The sequence below is a fragment of the Rhagoletis pomonella genome, unplaced genomic scaffold, assembly GCF_013731165.1.
Source record: "Rhagoletis pomonella isolate Grant_MI unplaced genomic scaffold, Rhpom_1.0 Rhpom_scaffold_00009, whole genome shotgun sequence".
NCBI classification, from domain to species: domain Eukaryota; kingdom Metazoa; phylum Arthropoda; class Insecta; order Diptera; family Tephritidae; genus Rhagoletis; species Rhagoletis pomonella.
In genome coordinates this window covers 29,673,614-29,682,510 of record NW_023458563.1, presented here as the reverse complement: position 1 = coordinate 29,682,510, position 8,897 = coordinate 29,673,614, and positions in this window count along the sequence as shown.

Below are 8,897 nucleotides of genomic sequence, written 5' to 3'. Positions count from 1 at the left end.
ATAATTTATATCGCATCTATAGGCTTTGAGAAAATCTCTGCCGAGAATGCCTTCAGATGGTATGTTAATATTATCTGTTACCACATGTATTGTATGTTTAAAACAAAAATTGGATGTAGTTAAGATAGTGGCTATTCTTCCAAAGGTTGAAACTGTCTCTGTTGTGACGCCTGTTATGTTAATAAGTTCGTTACTATCTATTTGTGTGTTCTTATTGATAGCAGAGAGTTTTATTAACGAGATGTCTGCTTGCGTATCAACTAAGAATGTGCATAAGTTGTTGGAATCGGAGCACTCTAGTGCGATAAAATCAGTGTATTTCAGATTCAAACAGTATATTGATTTTTCTATGGGTACTTCCTTTAAAATTCCTAGTCCTGCTCCCCCAGTGTTCGCTACTGTGGGGCTTGCGCGTTTAAAGTGCGAATGCTCGATTGCCTGTTGCTGTTATTGCGTCAACTGTTATTGTTGTTGATGTTTCTGCTGTTAAAATATCGCTGATTTTGCCTTGAGTTACTGCTGTTAACATTTGTGTTGCTGTTATGGCTTTGCCTGTTACCCCGACTGTTTGTGTAACCACGGTTGGAGTTGTAGAAGTAGTGCCCCCTTTGGTTAGCACGGAAGGTTCTAAAGTTGTTGTTGTTGGTGCGTGCACGAATGGCCAAGACTTTACGCTCTTGTACCTCGTTGTTTTGTTCGACGATTAGTTTCGCAACCACTTCCTTCGAATCGGTAAATGCTGTTGAGGCTAGTATTGACTTGACCAAATTTGATTTGGCGTTCAGTCGACACACGTTGACAGTTTGTTCTACTGCCATTTCGTTAGATTGGGTCATACCCTCTGTGATTAACGAACGTTCTAGGGACTCAGCTAATTCCTCGGCTCGTTTGGCAAAATCTGAGTAGTTGTTGTCCACAACCTGCAAAGCAGCTATTTTGCCTCCGACAACTTTCGAGTTATCAGGTTTTATCCTAGCGCGTAACGTGAGCTTAATTTCATTAACGGATGTAAGACTCGAAGGGAGAGCCTCCCGAGCTTTGCCTTCTAGTTTTGATTTAAGAAAATATATAAGGGTAGGCATCAAGTTTTCTTCAGCTAAACTATCAATTAAATTATTTTGTCTATAAACGATTCTGGCGCAAGTGGATCTCCGGAATAGTTTTCGCGGATTATGGAGGCCCAAAGGCTCACAAAGGACTTTCTTTGCTCGATAGAGGCCATGTTTTGGCTTTTTACCAAACTTATATTTAACGTCCTTATTGGGTACTGCTGGCTGTCAATGGCTAGGATGTCGTCTAAGGAAGTTAAAGAAGAATGCCGCTTAATACCTATTTTTGAGACTTCCGATTTTTGAAATATAAATTCCTCGCCGGACTCATATTCCTTAAAAACGTCTTCTTGCACTAATGTTGTAAGATCGTGGGAATTTTAATTCTACATTTTAACCTAGCAAAACATTTGCAAAGTTGCTCTCTGCAACGTCTTATGGTGTCATGAACGATCGCTGTGTTAAAATCTGAAAGATTATCGGAGTTAAAGGCGACTATGTTATTATAAGATTCAATTAAAAGTTTTCTGTATTCCGTTAATTTCTCTTCTTTCGTCGAGAGTGGCCGGTTTTGCAAAATGCGTTTTGTGATTTTTAAAAATGCATCTTGAACTTCATTGACCCCGTTTTCTATTTCGCTCATAACTGTTAAAGGTCAAAAATCTTATTTAAGGTGGCAAAGAAAAAATCTTTCCATGGAGTTAATTCAACACCTGTACTACTTTATTTCACTATTTTCATATTCATGGATATGGAGAAATGTAAAACTGCATTTAGATATGCATATATACATACACATATGAACAATCTAGTATTATATATGTACAATTTAACATTTATCCTGTGTTATTTTTCTTTCTTTCTGTGTTTTAATTCTAATTTAACCGCACGTCGAAAGAACCTGCTGTTTCTTAAGCTAAATATACATACATACTATTTACATGAAAATTAATCTCTGCTGAATTGCTGCTGATCACGAAAGAGAAACGCTGTTACTGTTCTGCTGCCGTCTTGTGTTGTGGGTTCCTCTCCTTATATAATTCTGATCGTTCTCCCGGTGGATGCTGCGCTGAGTTTGCATTCTGCAGGTGCTCACAAGATAATGGTTTTGGGGTACAGTCGCTTATTTGTGTGACATTTAATTACCGGTGCGCGACTGTGCTTTATGTAATATTGTAGTTTTATTTTCGGAGTTGGGCGTATTTATGTATCCAAGTTTCCATTTGTTTTATGTTGGCTGTGCCCTGTTAGCTAAGCGTTATATACACTTATTATATTATATACTTTTTTATAGTGGTGAAATAGCTGTTTTACGAATATTTAAAACTGTAGTTTAAGCTGTATTTATTTTCCAAGATGGGATTACACAAAAAATTAAATCGAAAATCAACAAGGAAACAAGGTACCAAAAAACTGTAGAGCAGCTACACCAAAGCTACGCCTACTATCGGCAAAAAATACCCAAAATTAATAGTTGAATTAATAAAAAAGCCTAAAGCGCAACCAAAATTCGAGGTGAATACCGTCATAGCATAACTACTTTCGAAAACATTTTTATAAAATTACAAAAAACCATATAAATCAATAAATATGTACGTAAAAAAACACGTGGTAAAAATCATCCCTGCTATTCGCAGCTCCTGGTGGCGCTGGTGTTGAACGGCGGCATTGACGCAGTCGACGCCGAGTCTCGTTTGGTTCTCTCCCTCGCTGAAGTCAGTTCTTTCCAAAATATGAGTATTTCAGTGCAGATATCACTCCCGCTCTGGGAGAATCAACTATGTATGCCCGTATATCTCCCTATGTGAAGGCGAGCGATGACCCACCGTGGGCTAATGTAAACGAAACAGCTGTTGATCATTGGGTTGTAATTATAGACGTGGTTGGTGCTACTCGATCGGGCCGCCGGTGTTGAACGTCGATGTTGCACGCCTACTATGCTGGTGTGAGTGCGTTTGCAGGTCAAGTTGACGTCGCTGATCCTGCAATACGCAATATGTACCCAGTAGTTATTAATACTTTCCACCTGACTTTTCATTTGCGGAGCATACCAACTTCCATGACTATTACCCATGACTAACGCACAGCGATGGCCGCCTTCGCATGAATGATTTTGTCTAGTACAAAAAGCAATAGAATGAAATTTGTTTTTTTTTTGACTGTTCGATGGATAGTTTGATTGGGCGGAAAATTGTCACTTTATATGTATAATTTTTATGGGCGCAAAATAGTGACTTAATATGTATGTATAATTTGTAACCCCATTTCTTCATGAGTCTTTTGTAAAGGGATTCTCTCTAGTTTTTCCCATACTTTATGATTTTACACTTTACATATTTATTTTATTTTTTTCGGCAATGTTGCAACTTGTATTAGTTTTTTTTATTTATAGTTTTTTTTTTCCTTTTTCGGCCGATTTGTAACCATGTAATCATTTAGTTTTAGTGTTTTTAATTGGTTTATTTAAATAAATCACGTGTGCTTTTGTCACGACTTAAAGGCATAAAGCGAAACGGTCGCCAAGCCCGAGTAAACAATGTTTAAACCAATACCGATCCGTCTTAGCTGACGAGTCTACTCAGACTGACGGGTCAAGAACCTCTTGCCTAGCCGCGGTGATAAAGGTCGGTTCGCTTCCTCTATTACAAATACATAAGACCTCACGTAGAATATAATGAAAAAGTGACTCACCTCTTGCATTGATATCTGAGCTTCTTCAGGATGGGTGTCATGAATTTGCTTCCGATCCGATAATTACGTCGGCTTTCCGTCGCCTCTCTTCGGCTATGGCTTCACGTAGCAGTAATGGAGATGGTTCCACCTCGTCAACATGTGCCATGTATGCGGATACAATCCAGAGCTTTCTGGCGCCGCTATCCAGGCTAACAGTCACAATGTCCTCATTGCTGAAATTAGGTAGAATTAGTGCTTTGAATTCGTTTCTGATGAGCATGCAGGATCTTGGTCTACCTGCTAGTTTTTGCACCATCAGCTTGAAATGAGGCGTCCTGATCCCGGAGATACCGCTACTGCTTATCCACGGCTCCTGGATTAGGACTACGTCGGCTCCACCTTCCTCAAGGTGGATAAGAAGATTAGCGGACACTCAAAAGGAAATTTTAATTTTCACTCACCTGGTAACTCCAGCGATGTTGGTACCAGCATGCCGATGAGATCCTGTGTGGGAGGAGAGGATTTTACGACACATATGTTCATTCATAAGCTTGTCTACAATACTAGTACTCAGAATTTCCCTGATTGACAGCTCAATCACTCGCTCGCGTTAGCGGGCAAAAAGCGGATCACCATCACTATATTTACGCAATACTCGAACAGAATGAAAAAAACTAGGGTGTGAATTAAGAAAACAAAATCAATAAAAGTTTGGCTGACTTCCAAAACGTATCAATACAATGTTTGGAAACTGTTATACTGCGGTACTCAAACTGATTGGTTATGCAGAGTTATGACACATTGCAACCATATACATTGCATATTTTAAAAATTCAATATAGCAATGAACAATTTTTCTGAATTTTACATTTCTAATACACCAATGCGCTGATTGCTCTAGTGATGCGTTTCGATAATTTTTCGGCTGCGTTTTGGAACAGTATACATTGTCAATATTTTGTAGTTCGACGTTATGGAACCCTATACTATGTACGTATGCAAAGCAATTGACGTTTTGGAAGTCAGCCTTTGTTAAACTTATCTAGTGAGAAAAAAAGTGAAAATTAAAAGTAAGACGTTTCCAAGATGGGATTACACAAAAATTAAATCGAAAATCAACAAGGAAACAAGGTACCAAAAAACTGTAGAGCAGCTACACCAAAGCTACGCCTAGTATCGGCAAAAAATACCCAAAATTAATAGTTGAATTAATAAAAAAACCTAATTAGCGCAACCAAAATTCGAGGTGAATACCGTCACAGCATAACTACTTTCGAAAACATTTTTATAAAATTACAAAAAACCATATAAATCAATAAATATGTACGTAAAAAACACGTGGGAAAAAATCATCCCTGCTATTCGCAGCTCCTGGTGGCGCTGGTGTTGAACGGCGGCATTCACACAGTCAACGTCGAGTCTCGTTTGGTTCTCTCCCTCGCTGAAGTCAGTTCTTTCCAAAATATGAGTATTTCAGTGTAGATATCACTCCCGCTCTGGGAGAATCAACTATGTATGCCCATATATATTCGCATACATAGGTCACTCAGCTGTGTGCAGGAGGAATGTGTAGGCCAAAAATAACGGTTCACTCTTCGACTACTCATGTACATATCTTCGAAAGCTCCCTATTCACAGGATCACACATCCACACACTCATGCTCACCACTGCCTTATCGAGCCGTAGGGCTAATGAAGTTCCGCTCCATAGCGCAAGTGCATACTGTAGATACAAATTTTTTGTTTGTGCAACAGGCAAACATACACTCTCATAGTGCGCAAAGGCGTTTATTACACATACTATAACAAACTTGGAGTATAATAAATGTTAATTATTAACAATAATGCAGCCAATTGAAAATGCCAAGTGAAACTGGGTCCTTCCCCACCTGGTCTTACCAACGCAGAGGTGGTCTTTCTCTTCCTCTGATACCAGCATCTCGACCCACGTTAAATACTTTCAGAGCTGGAGCGTTTCAGTTCATTCGAACGACATGAAATAGCCGGCATAGCGGCTGGATTTTAATTCTGAACACTATGTCAAAATCGTTGTAAAGCTCATACAGCTCATCGTTAAATCGTCTGTGGTATTCGTCATCGCCAACACGCAAATACCCGTTGTTGAGTTCATTTGTGCTGTAGCTTATGTATTACTCGCATTATATACTAACGTAAGAGTTAAACCTTAACGGATGCGCATTTCGCTATTGACCCGCCCGCACACGCTCGTTGTACAACCGCATAGTTCCTTCTAACTCAATAAAAAGTGAACTTTATGGAATTAAACCACATACTTCGTACTGAGTTCGACCTGCATTTATCGTAAATAATTAATAATAATAGTAATAATTTTGTAAATATACATACATTATAAAGTCAACGCGAAAATGAAAGTTATCCCCTAACAGAATTTCTAAAGTATATTAAAAGCAAAGCGGCAATTGCATTGTTTAAAACTAAGAAAGCTCAAGTGCGATGTCCTAGTAGCATAAAAGGAACGTATTTCAGCTAACTGCAATAGCGCGATTTTCTTGGATCGTCCTACATTTGACATTCCGAAAACTCTTATAGAGTACAACTCCACAACAAGCTTTTCAGGTTTTCAGCTACACAATTCAGCTATTGCTGAAAGCTGGAAAGGCACTGGGCGGCTGAAAAGCTTGTTGTGGACTTGTACTCTAAGAGCCTCTTTGTATCCTTCATTGGCCCGCTGTAACTGCTCTATTTAAAAGAAGTGACTTACGAGTAACGTTGAAAAGCAAATTTGAAAAATGTCGAATTCAGTAAAAACACGCGATTCCACTCTCAGTGCCATATGGCAAAATATATCCATGAAGCTTTCATTATGAATGCAGAAGAAGTTGCGAGTCACTTGCAGCTATTAAATGAACAATGGGTTCGGTTCAATAATGCCCAAGATGCGGTAGAAAATTCGTGTGGTGGTGATAACATCGAATTGGAGGAAAATGTGGGCATCCAAGCCGAGGCTTGATATTCAACGGATTTAGCAAACTTTAACCGCGTTTAAAAATGTCGTACCGAATCGCGCCATACTGTGACTACATCTATGTTTTCTGGCGACTCCACGGAGAGGATCGGGTTTTTCGACTCGTTCTCCTCGCTGATCGACAATAATCATGCTTTATCGGACGGGCTACACTATCTTCGAAGTTGTCTAAAGGGTGAGGCATCGAGAACCATCATTGGTTTCCAAATTTGTGATGCGAGTTACAATTTCGCGTTATTTTCGAAGTGCACATCCAATCAATGTCGGAAATAAATGGGCTACAAGCGACTGTTGAGGCAATAAAAAGTTCAATTGACGCATTCCAGCAGCACATTCGCGAACTCAAAGCACTAGGGCGTCCTGTCGAGTTTTGCGATGACTGGTTAGTTCACGAGGTAGTTAACAAATTTGCTCTCAAAACAAGTAAGCAGTGGAAGTTATCACTCGAAAGTGATGAGCCTTCCACCTTCGAGCAACTTATGACGTTTTTGGAGATACGGTGTCGATTAATGGGGGAACGACCTCAGTAGGTAAAAGCGCGAATGTATTACACGCGATGCAGTAGCAGAATGCAGACTGCACGTATTGTAGCGTTAATCGCAAAATTTATAGTTGCGACAAATTTCGAAATTCGTAAAAAAGTCACGGGTATGTGTGAACTGCTTAACAGGCTAACCTTATATTCGCGGCTTGCGTTTTAGTACGCACGCCGTCGAATTTGTTTGTTTGGGTCACCCGAAATTGCTTGCGTGCGTTCGCATTTGATTTCATTGAGCGAAACGACAAATAAAAATGTCACGCAGAACAAAAATTGGAAATTAAGTTAGCTTCATATGCACGCCGTTCAATTTCGGTTGGTCCCATACAAGTTGCATGGGCATGAGAAATTTTTGACAGTAAATTGGCGGCGTGCGTAAATATTAGGTTAGCCTGTTAGTCCGGATCACTTAAAGGTGAATTGTAACAGCGCATCTGCATGCAGAGTATGTTACCAACACTATCACACACTGTTCCATAGTGTTAATTTTGTAAACAACGGCACAACCACTGCTGATTTCGTTGACGATACGTCTTATGTGCAGCCGCCGTTAGTACTCCAACTTGCACCGCCATTGTACGTGTTTCGAAATGCTTGAATTCCAGCTCCCATCCATCGTATCGACCAGAAAGGTTAGTACTTTTGTCCACCGCCTTGGTAAAGGTCTGTGACTGCTCCGACCATCGGCAACCTGCCCGTTTCCTATTTGACTCCGGGTCGCATGCCTCCTTTGTAACGGCGGCGTGTATACAACACTTGGGTCTACCGCGAACATCTTCCAACGTGTTTATTACAGGCATTGGATCATCCCAAGGAGGTAGATTCAGAGGTGAGACAGTACCAATGCTTTCTTCTTTCTCCGAAAATAACGAACGTCTTGCCTACTATGGTCAAAAATTAGAGGAATGAAGTTGAGTATTAAACCTTTTAGTTAAAAAATCTATGGAATTTGATGACCAATTATTCTTCTTCTTCTTTATTGGCGCTGTAACCGCCTAAGCGATTTTGGCCGAGTCCAAAACAGCACGCCAGTCATTTCTCTTCTGTGCTAACTGACGCCAATTGGAAATGCCAAGTCCTTTTCCACCTGGTCTTTCCAACGCAGAGGAGGCCTTACTCTTCCTCTGTTACCAGCATCGCGGCCCGCGTTGAATATTTTCAGAGCAGGAGCGTTTGTGTCCATTCGGACGACATGGCCAAGCCAGCGGAGCCGCTGAATTTTAATTCGCTGCACTATGTCTATGTCGTTGTAAAGCTCATACAGCTCATCGTTAAATCGTCTGCGATATTCGCCATCACCAACGCGTAAAGGTCCGTAAATCTTTCGCAGAATCTTTCTCTTGAAAACCCCAAGAGCCGCCTCATCAGATGCTTTCATTGTCCATGCCTCCACGCCATACACCAGCAGAGGCATGATGAGTGACTTATAGAGTGTGATCTTTGTACGACCAGAGAGGACTTTACTTCTCAATTGCCTACTCAGCCCAAAGTAGCACTTGTTGGCAAGAGTGATTCTCCGTTGGATTTCAAGGCTGACATTATTATTGGTGTTAATACTGGTTCCTAAATAAACGAAGTCGTCTACTTTTTCAAACTTGTAACTGTCAACAGTGACGTGGGTGCCAAGACG